Source organism: Hyperolius riggenbachi, chromosome 2 (genome assembly GCF_040937935.1).
Source record: "Hyperolius riggenbachi isolate aHypRig1 chromosome 2, aHypRig1.pri, whole genome shotgun sequence".
Classification (NCBI taxonomy): Eukaryota; Metazoa; Chordata; class Amphibia; order Anura; family Hyperoliidae; genus Hyperolius; species Hyperolius riggenbachi.
The window spans coordinates 86,102,900-86,128,606 of NC_090647.1; the positions used below are offsets into that span (position 1 = coordinate 86,102,900).

Sequence of the window (25,707 nt, forward strand, 5' to 3'; positions counted from 1 at the left end):
TTAATACTGCCGAGTCTTTTGATTGACCCAAAATTTCCGATTCTTGGTAATGCGGTCTTTCCCAATTACTGCACTCCCGTCTCCGATTGCCATTGCGGAACACCAATTTCCAATCAGAATTCCACAGAAATATTCCAACATCCCTACTTCTCAGCAGAGATATCCATCCAGGAACCCCTTTACTGTGTGTACTAGGCTTACGTCCAATTTGAAGGAAACCAATTATCTGAGTGCACAGGGAAAACATGAAAACTCCACACAATCATGTGATCATCATTGTTGGATTTTCATCGCTCACACATTTCTATTATTGCAGGTTAAAAGAGGAACTCTGATTTGCAAATTTAAAAAAGTGCTTATTAAGACCCTGGTTAGATAATACGTCTGTTTATAATTCCAATACAATTCACCTCCACTGCAGTGTCAAAGTCAGCAGTCAATGATGTAGTGCATCTTAACAAGTCTGCCTTTTCAGACATCATGTAGTGACATCATCACAGTGTGATCAAATCCATGGCCCTGACTGATGACATGAGACACATAAAAGCCCAGCAGAAGTACAGCAGTCTCCAGACTGGCATGAAGATGGCATCTACCTTTGAATGTTAAAATACCGTGTAGGTAGAAAACGGCATCCATGTATTATGTGCAGAAAAGCAAAGTGTAGCTCCTTAAGCGGCCTTCAAGCCAGCTTAGAATAGTATCTGGCGTGTTAAAGAAGTGTGTGTGGCCATCCACCACCACTCGAAGCTTAGGCAGGTAGATTATAGCATAGATGAGGCCTAGGTCACGCAGTCTTCTTTTGACATGGATGAAAGATGATCTTTGTTTCTGAAGATCTATGGAGTAGTCAGGATAGAAAGAAATCCGGGTATTCACGTAGGTTATTTCTGTTATTTCAGTTATGTCCCCTGACACCACTAAACTCCTTATCCACACCCTTGTCATCTCCCGCCTAGGCTACTGCAATTCTCTTTTGTCTGGCCTCCCCTCTAACCATACTGCCCCACTTCAATTGGTAATGAATGCGACAGCCAGACTGATACATTCTTCTCACAGCAGCGCCTCTACAACTCTGCTCTGTAAAGCCCTACACTGGCTCCCCATCAGCTTTAGGATCATTTTCAAAATCCTGTGCATGGCCTACAAATTAGTGCACAAGACCTGCCCGACCTACATCTCTGATCTGGTCCACAGGCACATACCAGCCCACCCCCTCCGATCCTCCAATGACCTGCGCCTAGTCGCACCACGCATATCTCAGTCACATGCACGATTGCAGGACTTCACCAGGGCTGGGGCTACTAGTAGGGGCTACTCTCTGGAACTCGCTCCCACCAGCTGTCAGACTCGCCTCCACCTTTAATACCTTCAAACAAGCTCTCAAGACTCACCTCTTCATGCTCGCATACCCCCCTACACCAGCACCATAATATGTTCTGTTAGACACCCTCTCAAAAGATGCACCTATTGACTCCACCCCCACCCTTTAGATTGCAAGCCTCTGGCAGGGCCCTCCTCCCTGTGTTGATTATGCAATCTTACTGACAATCACACCTCTTGTGGACTAGAACAGTCTCTATTTTGACCTATGACACTGTATTGTTATCAAATCATTTGCATGATCTTGTTTTGTTGTGAGTTTCTGTATGTTCTACCTTGTATGTTAACCTTATCTATCGTGCAGCGCTGCGTAATATGTTGGCGCTTTATAAATACAATAAATAATAATAATTTCTCTCTTGGCTTGAGCTGCTCTAAGGATAGCATCACTGTCTCTGAAGTTACATAGCTTCATAATAAATGTGCACGGCGGCATGCCTGGTGGTGGGTTTTTGGGTGACACGCAGTGGGCACGTTCAATTTTAAACGCTGCAGAGAAGGCCTCTTCTGAACAATTCTATCAGCATTTGTTCTGCAAATGTTTCAGGCTTTACTCTCTGACTTCTCCGGCAAGCCCACGACACAAATATTGGAATGCCTATTCCAATTTTCCAGGTCCTCCTGATGATCATGGAGGACCCTGACATCTTGCTGGGTCTGGGAGATATCACGCTGAGCAGGCTGCATTTGGTCCTCGAGATGACTTACCCTTTCTTCCGCCTCCGTCACCCTCCTGTGCAGTGTGTGCATATCTGCCCTAAGAAGGGAAACATCAGTCTGCACCTCCTCAAGCCTAGCAGTAATGGTGGTGAGGGCAGCCTGGCATGATGTTATGCCTTGCATGATTTATTGAAGGGACGGCATTGGGGACTCGCCATCAGAGGCCTCGTCGCCATCTTGGTTTTCGTGAGGGAATTTAGCCAGCTTGGCGGACGCTTCAGAGCCTCGCCTCATCAAATCAGACGCTTCAGTTACAGTCCCTGCAGGTCAGTAAAGGCCGGTGACATGACTGAAGGTCAGTTAGTAGGGATAAGAGAGCTTAGAATCGTTAATATCGTAGTTTCGGGTGGGAGCTGTCCTCTAGCACCTAGGTTCTCAACGTGTGGTACGCATACCCCAGGGGGTACTTCTGATGGTTCTGGGGGTACTCAAGCTTGATATACTTAACCAAGAATAGCAATTTTTTTTGTTTTAGAAAATGAGAAAGCTTATTTAAAGAACTAAATTAGTATTTTAGCTAATTAAAAGCAATAATAAATGCTTGGAAATTGTTTAGAACCAATAATCATATACTATGATTAAATATATATTTGTCAAGGGGTACTTGTGATAATGTTTACTATGCTAGTGGGCACTTGGTGAGTAAAGGGTTTTAAAAGGGGTACATACCAATAAAATGTTGGGAAACACTGCTCTAGCACAACTTAAACCTTGGACTTATGGCTATGCCCCCAGAATGATAAAATACAGTAATATTTTTAAAAGCCTTGAGTTCACGAAACTGTGCAAAATAGTGCAGTAAAATTTGGGCGTACCATGCACAGCCATATGCCGTAACGTGAAATATGGCCGTAGCAGCTCAGACAGTAATCTGGGTGTCGCCAAATAACGGAGCCCAAGTTACTTTAAAACAGTGTAATTTGGCCTCCAGCAACAGCTGGCAGCCAAATTATGTCATTCCCCCCACGTCCATAGTGGGGATTTAGTAATTAACACCAGCGGGACTTTTGCAGGGTGAGACATGGACATGGAAGAGGGGTTGCTGCAAATGGAGAACAAAATTTGCAAATAAGGAGCAACACATGGAAATGAGGATCTGCTACCCAAGGGACCTGAATAGAACTAAAGGAAGCTGCTGTGCATGAATGTTAGACATGAAAGAAGGGGCTGCACAAGGAATGGGGGGGGGGGGCTGCACAAGGAATGGGGGGGCACATGGAAGGGGAGCTGCAAGAAAGTTGGCCTAGGGGAGGAAAAAGTATAAACCCAGCCTTGCCTGTGCCCAAATTTCTTAGAGCCGTATTTGCATGTATACTTGAGTTCATGCCCTTAAAAAATATGCACCCATGTCTGTCTGTGTGTTTGTTTTATCAGTCTGACTTCAGTGAGTTTTTTTTTTTTATAAATTCTTTTTATTGAAAAGAGTTTTCTCAATACAAACATACTAACATAGAACGCCAAGAAACAAAATCCCCCAAACTCCATCACTCGCAGGTGAGGAGAAGAAAAAGAAAAAAAAAAAAAAAGACCAGCCTCTCAGCTACAAGATTGCTAGGAATTACAATAATTGCAGCAAACATAAACAGCATATATTACACGTAATTTTAACGTTATTAGAACCAATTTGTATGTTAAACACATCATATTATTGTGCCAGCTATGACACCTTATTTTATATAGCTTACCCCACTATCGTGAGCCTTAGAGGGTGACTCAGAGGTTACACTGTGTACCCACCAGAGAGAGGTCAATAGTTATCACACTGTGTCTTTGCTTGCCGTCCAGGGCCCCCACACTTTCTTAAACTTGGGGGCACATCCTCTTGCAATATAGGCAGCTTTGTATAAGTGCAACGAGCTGTTTATCAGTTTTTTCCAGCTCTGTATTGAGGGCGGTAGAGGTTGCTTCCAATTTAGAGCTATTTCTTTTTTGTAGTAAAAGAGTAATAGGCCTATCAGGCTCCTCTGTGCTCTAGTAGGGGCAAGGGTATGAACATTACCCAGTAGACAATGCATGGGCTCAGGTGCTATGTGTATTTTAGTGACCGACCCCACAATTTGGCAGACATTTTTCCATTGTTCAACTATCTCAGGACATTCCCAAAATATGTGGTCGAAGTCAGCCGAGGCAGCGCCACATCTCCAGCAGAGGCCGGGGCTTGTGCGGTCAAACTTGAGTATTTTTGCCGGGGTCAAATATGCCCGATGAAGAATTTTGAACTGTATCAGTCTGTCCTTAGTAGAGATCAGGTATTCGAAGGGTCTGATCCAGACATCCTCCCAATCCTCATCATCGAGATTTGGCATGAGTTTGAGCCAGGGGCGCTTGTAAGCAGTGATGTGAGGCTCAGTGATCAGGATTATGTTTCGGTATATATTCGAAACAGCTTTAGAGAGGTTTTCATTACAAATTACTTCCTCTATATCAGTGGGGGTCAATTTAACCCCTTCTCGACCAAACTGCGCCGCGAACGCATGCCTCAGCTGAAAGTATCTGAAAAAGTATTTATTGGACAGTGAAAACGTTGTTTTAAGGGAGTCAAATTCGGTCAGATCTCTGGAGGTGATTATATGTTCTATGTGCGTTATTCCTTTTTTGATCCAGATAATCGGGTCCGGTATCATATAGAAATGAGGAAGAGAGGGATTATTCCATAGTGGGAGTCTCGGAGAAAGCGTGTTTGGAGAGGGAGAGTGCCAAGCCTGTACTACTCTCCAAGCTTGCAGGACCACTTTCATATTTATTGTTAGGGGGTATGGTGCCTTGATCCCCCGGTATATTATTTGGGCAAGTGCCTGATATGAACCTAGCACCGCAGCCTCCAGCACCACTGCCGAGTTGGATTTATCCTGTACAACCCACCAGTGGGCCGTGACAAGCTGGGAGGCTATGAAATATTTATAAAGGTCTGGAAAGGCAAGGCCCCCCTCCGTCCAAGGTCGTTGCAATTTTTTAAGACTGATCCTAGCAGTCTTGTTGTGCCAGATGAAGCTAGAGAGCATTGAGTTAAGTTGTTTGAAGAAATTTTTGTGTACCCAAATAGGGCAATTTCGAAATAGATATAAATATTTGGGGAGTAGCTTCATTTTAATGAGGTTAATTCTGCCTATTAGGGACAGAGGGAGGCCCCGCCAGCCCAGAAGCTTCTGTTTGGTGAGCTGAATTAACGGAAGTAGATTATCTGAGAAGTAGTCCGCTGAGTTACCTGAGACTATAATCCCTAAATATTTTGTTTTGGGAACTATCTCTAACGGGGTGGATGGCAGTAGAACCCGATTCAGAGGAAGCAGCTTCGATTTCTCCCAGTTCACATTAAGGCCCGTGAACGGGGAGAAGAGTTTAAAGGTCTCTAGCACACCCCTAAGAGATAGTTCAGGGAGCTCCAGGTATACCACTAAGTCGTCAGCATATAGTGACACCCTCTCCTCCAGCCCCCCAACGCGAAAGCCACGGATTTTTGGGTGTTGGCGTAAAGCCGTAGCTATTGGTTCCATGGCGATCGCGAAGAGGGCCGGAGAGAGAGGGCACCCCTGCCTGGTACCCCTGCCCAGCTGTATATTATCCGAAATTCTCTGTCCAATTTTGATTTTAGTGCCTGGGTGTTTGTAAATGGTTTTCAGCCAAGAAATAAAACTGGGGCCGAACCCAAATTTGTGCAGCGTAGCCCACAGGTATTCCCACTCCACAGAATCAAACGCCTTTTGTATATCCAAAAAGGCCAGGGCGCGCGGAGTAGTGGTGTTTTCTGAGAGTTGGATATGAGAGTATACGCGTCTAAGGTTGATATCTGTAGTTTTGTGAGGCATAAAGCCTGTCTGATCCGGTTCTATCAGGTCTGAAATGTGTTTATTTATGCGGGTGGTTAAGATTTTGGTCAAAATTTTTAAATCATTATTGAGGAGGGAGATGGGTCTGTATGATCCGCACTCCAGGGGGTCCTTGTCCTGTTTTGGGATGAGAATGACATGTGCTTGGTAAAAACTAGGTGGGAGTTCCCCAGACATCAAGCAACTATTGTATGTTGATTTTAGATATGGGGCTATTATTCTCATGTGGCGTTTATAAAATTCTATAGGGATCCCATCAGGACCTGGGGACTTATGGGGCGGGAAAGAGATGATAGAGTCTAATATTTCCTCCTCCGTTATTTCCGTATCTAGGCTAATAGAGACCTCCTCATCTAAGGAGGGCAGCGGCACAGTTGCCAGCAGTTCATGGAGGTCAGCGATATCGCCTTTGAACTGGGAGGTATAAAGATTGCTAAAGTATTGTTGGAATCTGTTGAGGATATCTGTGGGGGATGATATGGCTTCCCCAGTGTCGTTCTTAATTTCTGGAATGTTAGAGTGTTCTAGAGGGTCCCTTGCTATGTTGGCAAGTAATTTGCCGTTTTTGTCCCCCTTCTCAAATGTGGTTTGTTGCCACTCCACAAGGGATGTTTTAGTGAGGTCCGTCATATGTAAATTGAGGGATCTTTTGGCTTGCATCATTGCCGCGTACGTGTCCTCATTGGGGGTATCAGAGAAGCACTGTGTGTTTTTTTCCTCCTGTTCTTCCAGTGTACCTAACGTGGCGCTATATTCTTTTTTACATCTGCTTATTTGGTTTATGTATTCGCCCCTGATTGTAGCCTTAAAGGCATCCCATGTTATCTGGGTAGTGGCAGTATTCTCGTTAGTTTCCCAGTATCGGTCAATAGCTACTGTGATACTTTTAGCAATGTCTTCCTCTTCAACCCACTTAGGGTTAAGCCTCCACAGTGTATGGTTGAAGGAAGTGGGGAGTGCACATATAATTTCTAGTGGAGCATGGTCTGATAAGCCACTAGGGAGATAGGAGGCTGCAGACATAGTGGAGAGCCAGTCAATGTTACCAAAGGCCAGGTCAATTCTCGAGGCAGATTTGTGTGTGGCTGAAAAGTGTGAAAAGGCTAGCCTTTGGGAATTTTTCCACCTCCAAAGTTCTGTAAGAGACAGGGAGTCTGCCCAAGCATTTAGGTCCACGTTAGCTATACGAGATTTATTGGTGGTATCGAGGTGTGATGAAAGGATATCATTAAAATCTCCGATTATGAGGAGTTTAGCAGGTAGGTATTTCTGTATCTTAGTCGTTATTTCTGCTAGCAGGCTCTGTTGAAGGGGAGGAGGAGCGTAAACCCCCACAATGCAATAAATGTTACCGTATATGGACATATGGAGAATAATGTACCTACCCTCAGAGTCTGGAAGTGCGTGTAGCAATTTGTATGTGAGAGATTTATTAATCAACACTGTAACCCCCCGAGAGAAAGTAGAGTACATGGAGTGGAAACACCTGTGGACCCACGGCTTGCTTAGAGATCCTGTCAATGCCCCATCCAGATGCGTTTCCTGGAGTATTAGAATGTGGGGCCGGTGTTTGGAGATATACTGGAACATTAGCGACCTCTTAAAGGGAGAGCGTATGCCTCTGATATTCCAAGAGATTAGCTTTAGGGAGGTTCCCATGTCTGAGCATGGCAAATTTTAGCAGAGTTGAATCTAGGGGTAGCTAAGGGACAGTAACAGGCATAATAGAAAAGGCTTGTCCAGTGCAATAGTAATAATACATTCAGTACAGTTAAAATTGATTGTCTTGTAGCTGAAAAGAAGAAAATGAACAAAAAACCCTGCTGCAGCAGCATAAACATTTAACACAGAAAACTTACCGCAGCGTGTATCCCAACTTTAGTTACTAGGCCTGAGTCACCTATAGAACTCAGACAATTTTGTCAGTGTAGAGCGGTCCCTACTTGGGGGGCGGCGGTACCAGAGAGAAAATAGGTGGGTCCGCTGCCCAGCTACACCCAGATATTGGGAGGAAACAACTTTAACCGTTATGGTCAGAAGAATCGTCATACCGTTTCTGTATGCACCTGATGTCAATAGGCACTTATGCTATTTATGGAGTATGTATGGCACCTACAATTAACCCTTTCTGAGGTGATATGTGGGAGGCACCGGGCCATATGACCTTTATGGAGAAAGCTTAGCGCTAGCAAGAGCAGTTAGGTAAATACATATCAGTGCATTAATCCACCCAGGGAAGGTGTATGCACAGCATACAACTTTTAGTGTGGCTTTCACTATGAAAGATAAATTATCCTAGCAGAGGAGTACGTGGGCCATACTGTTTGTATTTTGAGCTCGCTACCACATATAGCAGTGAGAGTTAATCAGGCAGGGCTTAATCAAGTATACTGCCGTAGGGAGTTAACTTATGGTATCCATTGCCAGCCTACCCCATTAGAGGGGAGTTGCAGGTAGACAGTGTCACCCCTTGAGTAATTATGAAGCATTAAGTCTCAGAGAAGATTCGATGTATTGCTAGGGAAAAGCTTTGTGCAGGTAAGTATTGCAGCACTATCTTCTAACGCAGACTGTGTGATATATATACGGTGGAGTGCCGCTGCAAAACAAATATGCTTGTGAGAGTCACAGAAAGTTAGCTAGCAGTGCCCTCTGATGTCTAATTTTGGCAATTGGATATCCCCTCTTCTAACGGCAAATTTGGTTAGATTCGCAGCACCTCCCCCATACACACCTCATTATAAGCCCACATAGCCAGCCCTACATCCCCCCACTGGCTCGCCTTCATTAGGTGCCATACCATTTACTTGAATCCTAGTGTTTTATAGCACATCAGTTATCTTAGCCCAGGTGTACATTTCCAACCATTATATTTCAACACACAACCAAACCAACTTAGTTTAACTGTTAGTAGTTTAACTGTTAAGCATGTCATGTGTCACTTAATGTGACTGCAATGAGATTTGTGCAGCATTACATCAATCACCCCCCCTCCCTCATCCCAGACCCACGCCAGGTGCCCAGCCCGGGCCTCCCTTCACTCCTGCAGGCCTGGCAGTGTTCGCCATTCACTATTTTAGGTAAGTGTACATGTTCGCATCTGCCTCTTCTCCACACGATCAGTGCAGGCAGCTGGTTAGCATGTAAGAGTTTTGCTTAGGCTTGAGCGGAGTTCACATTCCACATGTTCCCCACCCCCCCTCCCTCCCCTCCCAGCTCACGGATCCGATGTATTGAGGTAACTAGCGACAGGGAGAGAGGCGACCCGTGAGAGGTGGCAATTCGTTTGTATGGCCACAGAGTGTATGTAGTACTGCGTCACCATTTCCCCACAGGGCGCCCCAGATCACAGGTAGAGCACACAGAGAGGGGGAGGCCAGTAGGAGCCCGTAGTTCACAGCGAGCCGCATCCTAGGGGCGGGGTCTCTCATTCCCGGGCAAGAGAGAGCTGGTGAAGAAGGGCGGTACCTAGAGGGCACTCAGTTGCGTGGCAGAGGCCCGCCATATTGTACAGCGTGGCAGGAACAGGCCCGATACTCATTTTCATGTATATACACACACCCATCTTCTAAAATGTCCCACCAAACCTTCTTCTTTTGTAGCTAATAAAGATTAACCGTGGTTAGGATCATTAGAGTGGAGAGGCAATATTATCACGGCCCAGTATGGGGAGGAGGCGGGAAGGACAATGCAGCCACACAGTACTCAGATAGAATAAGGGTACCTTAGGTTTTGGGCAGAGACTCGATCCATGTTAGAGCCTCTGCTGGTGTGTCAAAAAAAAGGACCTTGTCTCCATCTTGGACTCGGAGTCTGGCCGGGAATAGCATAGCGTAAGCAATTTGTTTCTCCCGCAGCTTGTTCTTAACGTGCTGGAAGGAGCTCCGCTGCTTCTGTGTTTCCACAGTATAGTCCGGGAAGATCATAAGCTTAGAATTTTGGAAATGTAACTCACCGGCTTTCCTGGAGGCAGATAGGATAGCGTCTCTGTCTTTAAAATTTAAGATCTTGAGAATTACCGGTCTCGGGAGGGCCCCAGGGAGCTTCTTTCTGGTGGTCATCCGGTGAGCACGCTCGATCACAAAAAATGGGGAGAACGTGGATTCAGGTAGGAGCTGCTTGAGTAAGCTCTCGATGAAGGAAGCCATGTCTGTACCCTCTGCTCCCTCAGGAATCCCCAGGATGCGGAGGTTGTTCCTGCGGTTTCTGTTTTCCGCGTCTACCGCACGGTTCTCAAGTTGGGATATTCGTTGCTGCATGCCTGGAATGGCCACTCGGTGAGCCTGGGCAGTGTCCTCCAGATCCGAGGTGCGTTGCTCCAGCTCTCTGGTCCTATCTCTGATCTTGCCCACATCATTGCGTAGATAGCCTATGTTCACTTCCATGCTATCTATTTTCTTAGTGAGCGCTGACTGGCATGTCTTAATGGCGTCAAGTAGCTCTGCAGGATTTGGCATGGGAGGCTCGTCGTCTTCATGGTCCGCCATGCTGTCGGTGTCTTTTGCCTGCCTTCCTTTCGGCGGTGGCCGTTGCTGGGCCGAGGTGCCTGCAGGGTCCTCCGAGGGATCCTTGTGTTCCTCCTTATCTTTAGTTCTCGATCCTTTAGGAGGCATAGCAGAGTATGGGTGAAATCTGTGTTGCGATTTTTGAGAGCGTTCAGGTCTCTCCGGCTCGGCCCAGCATGAGGCAGCAGCCCCCGGCTCCAGATCAACTTCACTCCCGCTCTCCAGCGGCGGCTTGTAACCGGTCTCCAGCTTGCGGGTATGAGTCTAGGAGGTAAGGCACTGTGTTTTTGTCGGTCTGGAGGTGTGCATATATCGGCAGTATATTATAGGGCTAAGGCTGGGCAGCGGAGCATCAGGAAAGACTTCTTCTCACTTCGCCATCTTGGCCACGCCCCCTGACTTCAGTGAGTTAATGGAAACTGAAATCAGAATGATCGCTATGACATATGAAAATGATTTAGTTGCACTTCATCACTGCAAGCCATCATTGTTTGCGTTACATTGAATTATGGCTCCGACGTCTGAACAAATCATTCTTTTTCCACCCCTATCTTCCAACCTTGGTGTATAATCTGTATGGATGTTGGATTGTGTCTCCCTAGTTCATTAAATACCCCCGCTCGCGTGCTGGATGGCTCATGTACATATTAACGTTGCATGTCGTACAGAAATCTCAGCAGTATGTATTTGCATATGGCGCACAGAGCCGGGCTTGGCTGCAAGCATGTTAGGATTAGCAGGCAGAATTGCTTCGTTTTGCATGTCAGCAACGCAAGATGATGAATGAGCTCGCCAAGGCACTATAGAAAATACGATAGGACACGCCGCTTCATTTATTTTACTGTTTTCAACAGGGTAAACCTAAGGGAATTTACAATCTGTAATAAAAGGGGATTTTATTGTCCAATGACAGCGCACAGAACCACTTACATTAGTCTACAGTCACTGAAGTGGGACGCTATAACTGTAAAGTAATGCATTTAAAAGGGGGCCGCGGTTATTTGGGTGCCGGGAATAGGCGCTAAATTACCAATATTCTACTATGAATCACTGGGTAAAATATTAGTAATTTTTACAGATATTTTACTATGACCCAAACTAACCTTATTCTCACATAATGCACCAAATGATTAACAATTGGGGTTTTCGAATGGAGCCAAAAAAGCATCACATTAATTCTTGTCCCAAATTCTTCAGGTTCATACACATTAAGCATGCATGCAACACATGCATAGTCCCAGACAATGGCCTGACACATGTTTCACTGTGAGCCAATGCTTCCTCAGAGGCACACGAAATAGCACGCTTGGTACCCTCTGATCCGGACAAACATCGCTCCTTGGGGACCCCATGTGATGTATATGCCCACTTCCATCACAACGCGTACCCAGCGCGCGCCCTCCAGTCCAAGTGGACATACTGTGCCTGCACAGCGTAGTATGTCTGGGTTAGAGGGCACCGACCAGGAGCAAAGAACATGGCCTATTGCTGGTGAATGGAGTGTGACACCATGGCACAGTGGTGCAATAAGCACCTGCCCAACTCCCCACACACAGTAGGTGTCATTTTCACCGCAAATAGCGATTTCAATGGAGCAGAACTATTGCTAATTCACATTCTCTTCAAGGACTGATTGTGACAATCACACCATGTTTTTTTTGTGAAGGATTTGTAAGGTATAGCTTACACAGCTCTACTTCTCACCTATTACTTTCCACCTGCTCAGGCCAACTGTTGTCAGCCGTTTGTTTCTTATGCATTCTAAAAATCTTACCGGAATCATAATTTTTTATTTGTCAGCCTACAAAATTGAAACATTGTATTAGAGTTGCAGAGGATGGAATGTATTCTTGGTATTTGATGAATACATGCTTGCGTTGATAAAAAGTCTATTCAATTGTGGAATGTCCCTGTAAAACCACTTGCAAGGTCACACTTGCATGGAGTGACGTTTTGGACAAGACACTGCAAGTAAAAAAAATCAAAAAAATTAGAGATAAGTTCATACAAATCACAAGAGGTCTTACTAGAGTGAAGGTAAAATACAGAATGTCTGCAAAACCATGGACTAAAGACACCAGTTACTAAAAGCTCAAGCAATCTTATAAGTAGATATGTAAAAAAAATAAATCCAATACAGTACTTACCTAAGGAGAGGGAAGGCTCTGGGTCCTATAGAGCCTTCCCTCTCCTCTCCAGGTGCCCTCGTTGCAGCGGGAGCTCCTCCATTTAAATCCCCCGTCACAGAAGACTGAAAGTCTTTGGGAGCTGTGTCCTCCCGAAGACAGGCGGCTCCATACAGAGCCGGGACAAGGTCCTCCAGCAACCAAGGCTGAGACACCAAAGTGCGCCCCTCCATCCATCCCACCCCAGCCTTCACACACTGATTGCTATTAGACTAAGAGGCGCCACAGGGCCCACAACCTCCCCAACACCTTAATATCTAGTTATCTGGCTTGCAGTCACTGCCATGTATCCCCTTTTCTTATTTCTTTCTGCTTCAAACACAATTAGGAATGAAAGCTGAATGAATTCTCCGCCCCCTCCTACACTGCGCCCTGAGGCTGGAGCCTCTCCAGCCTATGCCTCGGCCCGGCCCTGGCTCCATATTGTGCATGTGCGAGTGTGCGAGAGAGGGTGCAGCATGGAGTGGCCTCAGCCTGTCTTTGAGAGCACTCAGGCTCCTGAAGAATTCTGAAGCCTCCCTTCAGCGGCGTAAAGAGCAGTATTTGACCAAATTGGTTGAATACTGCTACCAGGAAGCCAGTGCAGAAACAGGGATCGGGAGAGGAGCGGGAAGGCTCTATAGGACTCAGAGCCTTCCCTCTCCTTAGGTAAGTAGCTGGCTTATTATTTTACATATCGATTCCCATTTACTTAAACGCTTGATAGCAGCTCAGCAGTGCTGCCTGGCGTCGCTACAAGAACTCTTATGAGCCTCGGTGGGTCAAAGCAGCTGGATGGAATTTCAGTATCAATATTTTATGAGGGAAGCAGAGAGCTCTATCCAGAGGAGGTCTTCGCTGCCCCCCCCTTCCCCCACATACTGGTTTGATGTTTCTGGGGCATCACTTTATGTGCAATATTTTGTGACTGGATAGCACCTGTCACTCGAGTGTACATTAGGGTCCTAGTCCTTGTGGACACAGTGCTGCAATTCTATTTATACATACACACCTTTTGGTCTGTTTGCATATATCCATAAAGGAAGCATTTCTGATGTTGAAACCAGAGTTTTTAAGATAAAAATGGGTATCCTGAATAATTTATGACATTTTTCTGTGCATCATTGCGGGTTCTCTTTAAGTCTGCGTTTCATTTAAGTCTCATACACACATCAAACCTGTAAACCTGTGAGCAATCAAAAGCAAAAATAAAATGTATACTTACCGTAATTGGGAAGCTTCTGGATCCTCTGGCGGATTTACCCATTCTCCTCAGCAGGCCATTCCAGTGCCGAGTCCCCGAAGCTTGCAGGTTCTTGGTCGCACTGGACCTGAGCAGTAGCATGGACCTATTTGGGCTTCAATAGAAAAAGCTGAACCTGTTCAGGTTCGTGCCACTGCTTAGGTGCAGATGACTCACGCATGTGCAGCAGCACAGACTCACTCAGGCTTCAAACAAAAAGGCTCATCCGAGCCATCAACAAGGACTTGCCCATGGTCTTTCAGGGGACGCAAGAGCTGGGGCGGCCCGGTGTGGGAGGATGGGGAAGCCTCTATCCAGAGGCTTCCCTCTATTGAAGTGAGTACCCCTTTGGGGCACTTTTGTTTTTTTACAGGTACACTTCCTGATCGTAACAATGGCATTTTAGGGCTTGTACAGACACACTGTTTGGCTGTAGCTAAGCGGCGTGCATGGGCAATACACAAACAAACAACGTCTTGCTGCTCGGGAAAAAAAAATCCAATGCTTTCCGAGATGGATTAAAATTAAATGGAGCCCTCGGCAAGGTAGTAGATTTGTAGCCCCTTGTGTGTTTTTTTTTTTTTTGTGGCAAGCTGAAGTGGAGAGAGGTCAGAGAAGGTGGCAGGTGGGCCCCTTGACACCCACTAGGCCCCAAGCAACTGCTCAGGTTCAAAATGTAATTGATTGCGAGCGGATTATTTGAATTATTGCACAACTTGTTTGCCAAGGAGGACCAACCTATAATAAGATACGCCAAACAATAAGAAAAATTGGCCCTACATGTGCATCATATAACTTTATTTGTACAAAATACTAAAAGTGGGAAGGCACCTGTTCACACTGTTAAAATCCATTAAAACCTCTGGCTGAGCAGGAGTGAGCGCTACTACACAAACATTATATATTGCACCAGCCGCCTCCAGGTTAATGCTTACAGCGATCGCCCAGCGTGAGCCTATGCAAATCGCTTCCGCCACCTGTTGAGGTCTGGCTGTGTGTGGACCCACCACCGACGCACACCAAGGCCTTCAAAAAGCAGCTGCAAACACTTCAAACAAAAACCGGAGTACTTGGGAATTTTTTCACTGACAAAGTGTGAGTTCCTCTTGAGTTATAATTGCTTTGCATTTGATGGACGTTTTTACCGCCAGGCCAGGGGCACGTCAATGGGGGCATCCTGCGCCCCGGCTTACGCATGCCTCCATTTGGGGTTGTGGGAGCGGCAGGATGTGTACCCTATGTGCCTCTTCCAGGAGCACGTTCGGCTCTGGTTGAGGTACATAGACGACGTGGTCCTGGTCTGGCGAGGCACAGAAGAGGCCCTGGAGAAGTTTGTTGACTCCCTGGGCAAAAATGAAAGAAATTTGAACTTTACATATACATGTGATAGGAAACAAATCTCCTTTTTAGATCTGATGATCAGGAAGGAAGAAGGTACTCTAAAAACTACAACGTACAGAAAGCCTACGGCAGGTAACACTCTGCTTCATTTCAGGTTTTAATGGATTTTAACAGTGTGAACAGGTGCCTTCCCACTTTTAGTATTTTGTACAAATAAAGTTATATGATGCACATGTAGGGCCAATTTTTCTTATTGTTTGGCAACTGCTCAGGTTGCCTGATGGATGATCCAGCTCTGAATGATCTCAGTCGGCACTTGTCTCCTGAAATAACTTGCATATACTGTAGCTCTCCTGAAGGATTCTCATTCCACACAAAAGTTTAGATTTTCTGTAAATGCTGCCGCATATGTTGTAACTGCCCACTGTTATTTTGTTATAGTCATCATTAAATGGTTATGATAACGTTATAAAGGACAATCTGTTCGAGCGTGTGCTTCCTCTAATTCTCATAGTCCGCTCACTCTCCTCTATGTGGATTTATCTCCCATTGGAGCGTACTTTCACTTGGCTTAAAATCCCTTTTGCTACAGAATGCAGAATTTTATTAAATAATATTTCAGCCCCGCTCTGCCGTAGTGGTGCTCAACACAACTTTGCTTCTTGCTAAGTAAACAATGTTCATGTTTTAATTCCCAGTAAGTAAAAAACAGAGAAGACAGGATTTCAAAAAACTGCCCCGGCTGCCACAATCAGTCATTGCAGTGGCCACGCTCAGTACATAATAGAAAAGGCACTTGGGAAAAAACAAACAATCAAAATACAGCTAAAGGAAAACAAGCAAAAATCCATCAAACAGTATGTGTGTGCTGACGGCTGGAACTCTATAGCAGTAATAGAAAAGAAATAAACATTCTACATTTCACAACCGGGCCATGAGGGATAGAAACCCTACCCAACTGGCAGGACATAACAGACTGCATTGAAAATAGTACTTAGCTTCCTAAATGTTTATTTTATAATTCTGTTATAGGATAAATGTACTTACTACTTAAATGTAAAAACAAAAAAACAAAAAATGTTTTACCCAGGGTAAATTCAAGTAAACTTATTGTTGTACCTTTGCCTGTATAATTATAAAAGTTTTGTTGTAATCAGTGCTGCTCATCAGGATTCCGGATATATGGGTAACCCGGATATCCGACCATTTTTACACTAGCAGAAGCCCTAGCAACCAATCACAGAGGGGAACCCTGGCCAGCCCCACCTGACCTCATTGAGCCAATCAGAGGGCTCCCAGCCTAAACCCTAACACCCAATCACAGAAAGGAACACTGGCCAGACCCCTGTATAATAAGGAGGGCTGCCATGATGAGACATATCGTCTTAGCTTGCTGAATGCTCACTGAGAGACATGCTCCAGTGCTGCTGGCCTAGCAAGGGAGCTGTACACAGTTATAAACCTAAAGCTGTTCAGTGATTAACCCCTTCACTACTATCACTACACTATTGTTAAATCGTTAATTAGCTTGATTGATGTCATAGTGTGACAGTCACTGTGTGCTCCAGTGCTGCTGGGCCAAGGGCTATACACAGTGATAAGCTGTTCAGTGATTAACCCCACACTACTCTCACTACATTATTGTTAAATCGTTAATTAGCTTGATTGATGTCATTGTATGGCAGTCAGAGTGTGTGCTCCAGTGCTGCTGGCCTAGCAGTGATAAACAGAAAGCTGTTCAGTGATTAACCCCTTCACTATCACTACACTATTGTTAAATCATTAATTAGCTTGATGTCATTTGTGTGACAATCAGAGTGTGTGCTGTAGGCAGCTGCTATGTGTCTGTGTGTGTGCTGTGCACAGACCAGGCCAGCTGCTGCCTGCTTGCCAGCTATTAGCCTTAGGTATAGGTTAGGTTAGGGATTAGGGGATAGGATTACTGTGTTATCGTGTAGCTAGTACTGTAGTACTGCAGTCAGTGTGCTAGTAGTTGTTAGAGTAGTAGTACTACTGTGTTAGCTTTCTACAGAACTGCTGTGCTGTGAGCAGTGGCAGTGTGACAGTTAGTGTGCACTAGTGTCTTCTCCTCTGCTGTCTGACTGTCACTTGGCACTTGCAGCAGCAGGTGTAATGTGTGCCAGGAGCATGCCGGGCGTGACACGTTGCAATTGGCACGTGCCACATGACACGTGACACTTGGCAAGTGACACGTGACAAGTGCCATGTGACACTTGGCAAGTGCCACGTGACCCGTGCCAAGTGCCAATTGCAACGTGCCAAGTCCGGCAAGCTCCTGGCACACATTACACCTGCTGCTGCTCCATTGCCCTGCTCCTGCTGCCTGTGCAGCTCCCACTGCCAGGCCAGGGTGCTACAGGCCACTGATACCACCTATATTTAACCCAAAACACAATTGCTTTGTAATTTTTTTGGAGGTGTCTTGGCTGAAAACTGCTATGTCCTATTTTTTTTTGGGGGGGGGTGGGATTTTAAGTCCCCACATCATCAATGTTCCCCTTTACAAAATAATGATGCTACATGCCTCATATACCCTAAAAACGTTTTTAAAGTGAATGGGAACCGCATTTAAAAAAATGAGACAGATACTTACCCAAGGAGAGGGAAGGCTCTGGGTCCTATAGAGCCTTCCTGCTCCTATCCTGGTCCCCTCGTTCCGTTGCTGGCTCGCCCGGTAGCAGTATTTGATTAAATTAGTCAAATACCGCTTTACCTGGCCGAAGGAGGCTTCAGGAGTCTTCAGGGAGCCCGAGTGCTCCTGAAGAAGGGCGGCCCTGTACTGCACCTGTGCAAGCACGCTCTCTTGCACGCTCACGCCTGTGCAGTATGGAGCTGCACGTCTTCGGGAGGACACGGCTCCCGAAGACTTCCAAATACCCTTTCGGTGGGGGTTTGAAACGGGGGGGGGGAGCCAGCACAGGATAGAGCGCACCGAGAGAGGAGACGGAAGGCTTTATACAACCCAGAGCCTTCCCTCTCCTTAGGTAAGTATTTGCTTCATTTTTTTTTAAATGCGGTTCCCATTCACTTGAAAGCAATTTAAAGGCCACTTCCGGTTTTCTACCCGGATATCTGATTCCGCCGGCTACTAGGGTCAGATATCCGATTCGGGTCGGGAAATTTTTAACTTGGATATCCGACCCGGATCAGATAGCGGGGTGTCCGGATCCGAATTTGATCCGGATTTTGAAAAGGGGTATCCGAACAGCACTGGTTGTAATCCAAAAATGACCACATGAAGCAAAAATAGTTTTTAATCGTTTTTTTAAAGATAATAACATATAATTATTTATAAAGCATAGCAAAACGTTTCTTATTACAATTACAGTATATCTATAAATAATAAAATCAAGCATTGTAAAATGCAAAATAGGTAGCGAGACATAGGTGCCTCCAGTATAGATAGCCAAGCATAGGTGCCCCAGTCAATTGACAGCATAGCTTAACAAAGGGGCGGCTGCCCTGAAACGTTGCTTTGATTGCTGTAATGTCTTTTGCAATACAATAAAAGAGCAGAAATATATGGATGGTGCCGGACATTGTACTTTTACTATATTTTGAATGCGGTAATGCTTGATGAATTGAAGCCATAAGGTGGCCACTAACGGTCCAATTTTTAGCGAAAAATCGTTTGAGCGATCAGAAATTCTGATCGGAAGTGAAATATTGTAATACATCGTTCACTACACCATCAACAAACTAATCTTTGCTTCCAATCTATCACAACCAACAAGAAAAATCCAAATTTTGGTTCAACGAAAATCCATTCGGACGACATTTTTTTCACTCGTTCATAATCGATTGTGTGCACCAATAGAGATTATTTACAACTAATCCGATCAGAATTTCTGATTGCTTGAACGATTTTTCGCTAGAAATTGGACCGTTAGTGGCCACCTTTACTCTGGCAAATGGAGCAAAAGTCTAAATTCCTCATAAATATTTCCCCAATACCTTGTACCTGGCTTGATACCCATCTAGCCGAAAATCATTAAAATGCGTGTCATTCTGGGTACCGTATATACTCACAAGCAAGCCGAATTTTTGAAGAAGGGGTCAAAAGTTGGGGGGTCAGCTTGCTTGCGAGTCACCTGTGGTCAGCGCACCCGCCCCGCGGCCGCCGCTATCACCTGAGCTAGCGCCGCATCTTCTATTATTCCCCTCTCCGCTCGTATAGTAATTCACTCACAGCAGCGCGCCCGCGGGGCTGCTGTGATGTTGATGCAGGAAGCCATAGAGAGAAAGAGCGGTTCCCATAGCTACAGGAAGCCGCTCTCTCTCTCTATGGCTTCCTGCCTCGTCATCACAGCAGCCCCGTGGGGCGCGCTGCTGTGAGTGAATTACTTTACGAGCGGAGAGGGGAATAATAGAAGATGCGGCGCCAGCTCAGGTAGTAGCGGCGACCGCAGGGCTGGGGAGAGGAGGGGGCACTACCTATACTGGGCACTGTACTAGCTATACTGGGGCACTATACTGGGTGCTATACTGGGCACTACCTACCTATACTGGGCACTATACTAGCTATACTGGGGCACTATACTGGGCACTACCTACCTATACTGGACACTATACTAGCTATACTGGGCGCTATACTGGGCACTATAATAGCTATACAGGGCACTATACTAGCTATACAGGGCACTATACTGGGCACTACCTACCTATACTGGGCACTATACTAGCTATACAGGACACTATACTAGCTAAACTGGGGCACTACCTACCCATACTGGGCACTATATCAGCTAAACTGGGGCACTACCTACCCATACTGGGCACTATACTAGCTATACTGGGGCACTACCTACCCATACTGGGCACTATACTAGCTATACTGGGGCACACTGGGGCACTATACTAGCTATACTGGGCACTATACTAGCTATACTGGGCACTATACTAGCTATACTGGGCACTTTACTAGCTATACTGGGCACTATACTAGCTATACTGGGGAACTACCTACCCATACTGGGCACTATATTAGCTATACTGGGCACTTTACTAGCTATACTAGGGCACTACCTACCCATACTGGGCACTATACTAGCTATACTGGGACACACTGGGGGGATCACGCGGCCAGCATTCCCTACCCCCGGCTTATATGAGGGTCAATCATTTTTACCTGTTTTTTATCAGGTAAAAGTTGGGGGATCGGCTTTTAATGCGGGTCGGCTTGCTTGCGAGTATATACGGTAATTGACACAATTATTGTGAAACAAGCATGCAGGAAAAGGGAACCTGATTCAGGGGATTTGGTAAACACATCTCTCCCTAGAAGCCTCTTTCATGTCTGTGCAAGAGAACCAGAGGGAAAATAGAAAAATATTTCCCTGATTTCCTCAGCTGACATCATTAGTAACGCTTAGATCTGCTCCTGAGCTGGGAAGTGCCAGATGCCACCAATTAAACGCATTTATCACAGTGTAAATTATTAGACGCTTTTTTGAAAACAGAAGTGGTCAGAATAAGAGTGGATTCTAAATATGAGCATTATGTTTTTGCCAAGAGATAGCTGGTACCGATATTGGTATGCCTTGCTATCCATGAATTAAATAGAGCTGTGGGCACACAGAGATATTGTATGTATAAAAGTAGCAAGTAGCCCAAGGAACAAGCTACCGGGAAATCAAAGTAACAACGTGAACTAGTTTCTAATGCCAGAGGGTCACTGCCAACCCTCTCCGCGTGACATACTCGCTGCTAGACAGGAAGTATGTAACTGGGATTTCTGTGTTCCCTATCATTCCACGCGTGCGCGCCGCACCGCCGCTGCCAACATCGGCTCGCGATTTCGCCACGATTTGCCAAAATATTTTACTGCTTTTTCTTTTCCCGGTGCAAATGCTTAACGCACCGCAATCGTGCCATTCACCTGACAGATTGCAGCCCAATCACAGTGGGTTTGCAGCGATAGAAATAAAAGGCCCTCAGGTTGAATCAGCCAAAAATGGCACTGGAAATTTGGGCGTGGCCGGTGCCTTATGTCTATAGCGGCCCTCAATCAATAATTTGTGCTTCATCAAAAGGCGGAGCCAGAATTACTATAAATACAGCTGGCAGACGAATTACGTCTTTCCCCTGAAACCATGGTGGCCTGGAGGGGGAATAGTAATTGACTCCGCCGGGACTTGCAGGAGCAGGATGAGCCATTTTGTAGCTTTATCCTCCGTCCAAATTTCCCTGTGCCTTAATTACATGCAGGCTTTCAGAAGGCAAATCTCTAAAGCCTATACTTAGCATAGTTTTACCAAGGTTGCTGATCTTTTGTGACAATTTTAATTTAAAGGCATGTAAGTATCACTCTGCTTAATATTATTCAATGGAACCAGAATTATTATGATGATTATCACCCTGTTTATTGCTAAGTATTATTAATATGAGCAGGCCATTTAAGAAAAATCATTAGCTGAGAGGAGTGTAGATGGGGAAGAATAGTTTAATTAGGGAAATGTCATCCTCTTTTATTATGTGACACAAGAGCCGCCCGGTAAGCTGCGGCCCGAACGCTAAAATAAAAAATCAGCGGTATAATCCTACAAGACATTTTATTACGGGCTGAAAGTCAGTACAATTTATTCCTCAAAGATTATTCCTTTAATCATGCCATACAGGAACTGAACGCCGACGCTCTTGTGAAAGTAACTTGATACATTTTAATTTCCAATAAGAAGTTCAGACTTGAAAAGGATCTTTTCTGTCAATAATCCTATTCAGAGCTGGTTGGTAAATGTAGTGAGGAAACTGCTCAGCTGGCGTTTCTGCAGAGCGGACTGATTTGTGAGAAGAAAGGAGAGAAGAAAAAGGGTACAAGTGAAGGCTGTTATCTGTATGTTTATAACACAGTTCCTCATTATTTTTGAATAAATTAATGTAATTGTTCCACTTAAAGGATACTTGACCTGAGGCAAAGCTACCTAGGGTCAGCACATAGGTATGTTCATGCTGGATCCACATACCTATGTGTGTTGTCCATTCCTCTCCTGGTTCCCCCAGGTCCCAGTAATCATTCCTTGAAAAACAAGCCTTTTGGCTTAAGTCAAACATGAAGAGGCAGGCTGGCAAGGATGTTCCCTCATGTGACCCTCCCATTCCATCCTCTGCCCACCCCGTTCACTCTCTTTAAGGGGTGGGACATGGGTGGGAGAGTTATAGGAGGGAACATCACCACCAGCCTGCCTCTTGTCTGAAAATTTGACTTTAGCCAAAAATCACATTTTTCAAGGACTGACTATAGGACCACCAGGGGGATTGAGGAGTGGAATGGATAATGCACAGAGATATGTAGATCCAGCATGAACCTACCTTTTTGCTTACTTCAGGTAGCTTTGCCTCGGGTTATGTATACTTTAATTATCCCTGAAGTTAGAGACATAACTACTGGAGGAGCAGATCCTGTGGTTATAGGGAGGGGCTAGGACTGTGGGTGGTCCTAACTACTCAACCTCCCTGTAATCCAGGGGACTCCCCTCCATAGCAGATGAGGTTGTGGCTGCACTATTATTGGGGGGGGGGGGGGGGGGGAGGAGGGAAATATGGTGGCCATACTTGTAAAATAAATCCTGGCAGGAATACTTCCAGGTTGGGGGCTTGCCATGTAGGTAGAGATGTGTATTGAAGAAAACATTGTACATTAAAGTACTTAAAGTGGACCTGAGCTCTTGCACAGGACAGAAGGAAAACAGAGAGAAATGCACCCTGTATGTATTTAGAAAGTTTAGCATGTCTAATTCCCCCTCATCTGCGACTTATCACCAGTGTAATTTCATCTATTCAGCTGTGTCAGCTCAGGAATCTACTCTGCTAACAGCTCCTAATTTGTAAACACTGAATGTTAACCCATGCAAGCAGGAAGTAGACACACTGCAGATTTATTGCAGGATTTGTATCAGCTGTAACAATGAAACATTTTTCTTTAAAGAGAGTCTGAAGCGAGAATAAATCTCGCTTCAGACCTCATATATAGCAGGGGCACTTGTGCCCCTGCTAAAACGCCGCTATCCCGTGGCTTAACGGGGGTCCCTGTCCCCCCAAATCCCCTCCGTACAGCGGGGGAGCGCTTCCTGGTTGGGGCAGGGCTAACCGCCGCAGCCCTGCCCCACGCGCGTCTGTCAGCGCGTATCTCCGCCTCTCCCCCGCCCCTCTCAGTCTTCCTTCACTGAGAGGGGCGGGGGAGAGGCGGCGATGCGCGTCTGATAGACGCGACTGGAGGCAGGGCTGCAGCCGTTAGCCCTGCCTCCAGGAAGAAAGAAATGTACGACCAACTTTCCGACCATCTTTTGCGGGGGGTGGGTTGGGGGTGAAGGGACCCTCGTGCAGCCGCGGGATAGCGGCGTTTTAGCAGGGGCACACGTGCCCCTGCTATATATGAGAGCTGAAGCGAGATTTAAGGTCCGTACACACGCCGGACTTTAGGCAACGACGGGTCCGTCGTTGCCTCCCGCTGGGTGGGCGTGCCAGCGACAGTCCGGCGTGTGTACGCTCTGTCGTCAGACTGATACGGCTGTTTCTGAGCGATCCGCCCGGCGTAGGTGGTAGGGATTAGATTATGAACACCTCTGAGCAGCCTCGGACTGACCCACCGAAGTACCGAGGATTTGCTCGGTAGTCCCCGCCTCCACATCTCCAGTGGGCCCTGCCTCCAGCCTGGTGTGCACAAATAGCTGCCTGCAGCACAAAGATTTTCCTCTCAGCGTTTGAATCATTCACGCTGAGAGGCTGCTGTGCCATGGTAGCTCCGCCCCCCCCATGTGATGCTGGGCTGGGAGCCTGGGGCGGTATGATTCTAACTTCAAAGCTCCAGGCAGGCTTGTAGCTAAACTGTGCGGACAATTCCCGGTTTGTCCTGTGCACAGCTAAAAGTACGCACTTCTCCTGCCTGATAAGAATGCTCCTATCAGCTGGAGCTCCTTGCTGCCTGTGACAGCCCTGCTCTCTCTCCCTGCCGTTATTAGACTTGCTTGGCTGGCAGGGGAGAGGAGAAAGTGAAGTGTCCAAGCAGCAGCTCCGCCCCTCCACCCGGGACATGAACACACACAGAGACTAGAGATGGGAAGTTCGGATCTTTTCAATGATCCGGATGATTCGAATCGGATCATTGAAGAGATCCGGATCTTTGATCCGAATCTCGGATCATTTTACTACAGGAAGCATTCGGGGGTGAAATGAACAGCAGGACAGGTCTGTGGGCAGGAGAAGGGGAGGGAGTGGACACACAGAGAAGGGGAGAAGATGGACAGAGGGCAGGGAGTGGACAGAGAAGGGAGGAGGGACGAGCAGCGAGCAGAAATGTTTGCACGTAATACCCACATGCTGCAGTCATATGCTTTACATATATTTCACCTATATGTTCATCTGTACACTTTGAAAGAAAAGGTCGCACAGTGAAAGAAAGCATTCCCAGAAGATAAGTGCAGCTGTTTAGTGCCGAGTGCAGGAGGATTATATTGCCTTTCAATCACACTGTCTGCAAAGTTACTGAGCTGTGCTGAGCCAAAAGCTTCCAATGTGATCACTGTGCAGCACTACGGAACAGACAGCCTATAATGAGCAGCACATTATAGCCAGTATGTGTGCTCTACACATATCTGGCAGTGGCACCCATGTCCCCTCTCTCTCATCTACCTGTCTCCCTGCAGGGCTGCCTCCCTTCCAACAGAGCGATCCATCTCTGCTCTGCTTCCAGGACCCCGCTGCCCGCTGAGAGGGGGCGTGTCGCTCCTGGCCCCGCCCCTTTTGCGATCCGAATCGTTCATTTTGATGATTCGGATGATCGACTCATAAAATAGATTCGGATCAAAGATCCGAATCGTTCATGATCCGGACAACACTAACAGAGACACAGAAGCTCCGGGAGCCAGGAGGACCTCACAGCTGCTTGTGTTCCTGCTCTGGAACCAGGCATCCTGAATCAGTACTGCACAGAAGGTATGCAGGCACACTGCTGTAACTTCATGTTCTGTGCGAAGATTCTTTTTGTGTGATAACAAGGATGTTGATCACCTGCACTGCAGCACTGGAAATTGTAAAGGTGTTTAGGAAGGCTGTTAGCTTTGTTAGCAGTTTTGCTTTAGTGTACCTTTCTCCCTCCCCCCAATCTTTTCCTCTCCCTCCAGCTTGGACTCTCTCTCCCCCTCTCTTTTCCTTTCCCCTCCGTCCATCTTGTCCCTGCTCTCTCTCTCTCTCCCCCTGTCCTCCCCCCTCCCCCCCCTTTTTCCTCTAATCCCTCTTCCATCTCTTCTTTCCTATAGTGCACTTCACCCCCCTTCAACCCCACCCAGGGATGTTACTACAGTTCTCCAGCCCCCCTCACCCCCAGCAAAAAAGCTACTGTTTGCCACCCACATGATGGTGGCTTCCATTACCTCCATCCCCCCCCTCCCCAAAAAAAAAAATAAAACAATTAAAAGGTATACAAGATGTCAGTGTCCCCCCTCCCCTTATCACCCATTAGAGCAGCAACAACGTGTACATTATCTTCTCCAAGCTGCAGGACAGGT

At 46.2% G+C, this 25,707-nt stretch overlaps 1 protein-coding gene across 10 annotated transcripts in view; it reads left to right on the forward strand.

Moving 5' to 3' along the window:
• MTUS2 (microtubule associated scaffold protein 2) overlaps positions 1 to 25,707 on the forward strand; it is a 737,980-nt gene that overhangs the window by 181,581 nt on the left and 530,692 nt on the right. Inside the window, exon 1 of one of the 10 annotated variants that reach the window (XM_068267021.1) lies at positions 8,871 to 9,010. The exons of the other annotated variants lie outside the window; for them this stretch is intronic. The gene's annotated coding sequence lies outside the window, so the exon portion shown is untranslated. Of the gene's footprint in view, positions 1 to 8,870; positions 9,011 to 25,707 lie in introns of those variants that run through there. 10 annotated transcript variants of the gene reach the window in all.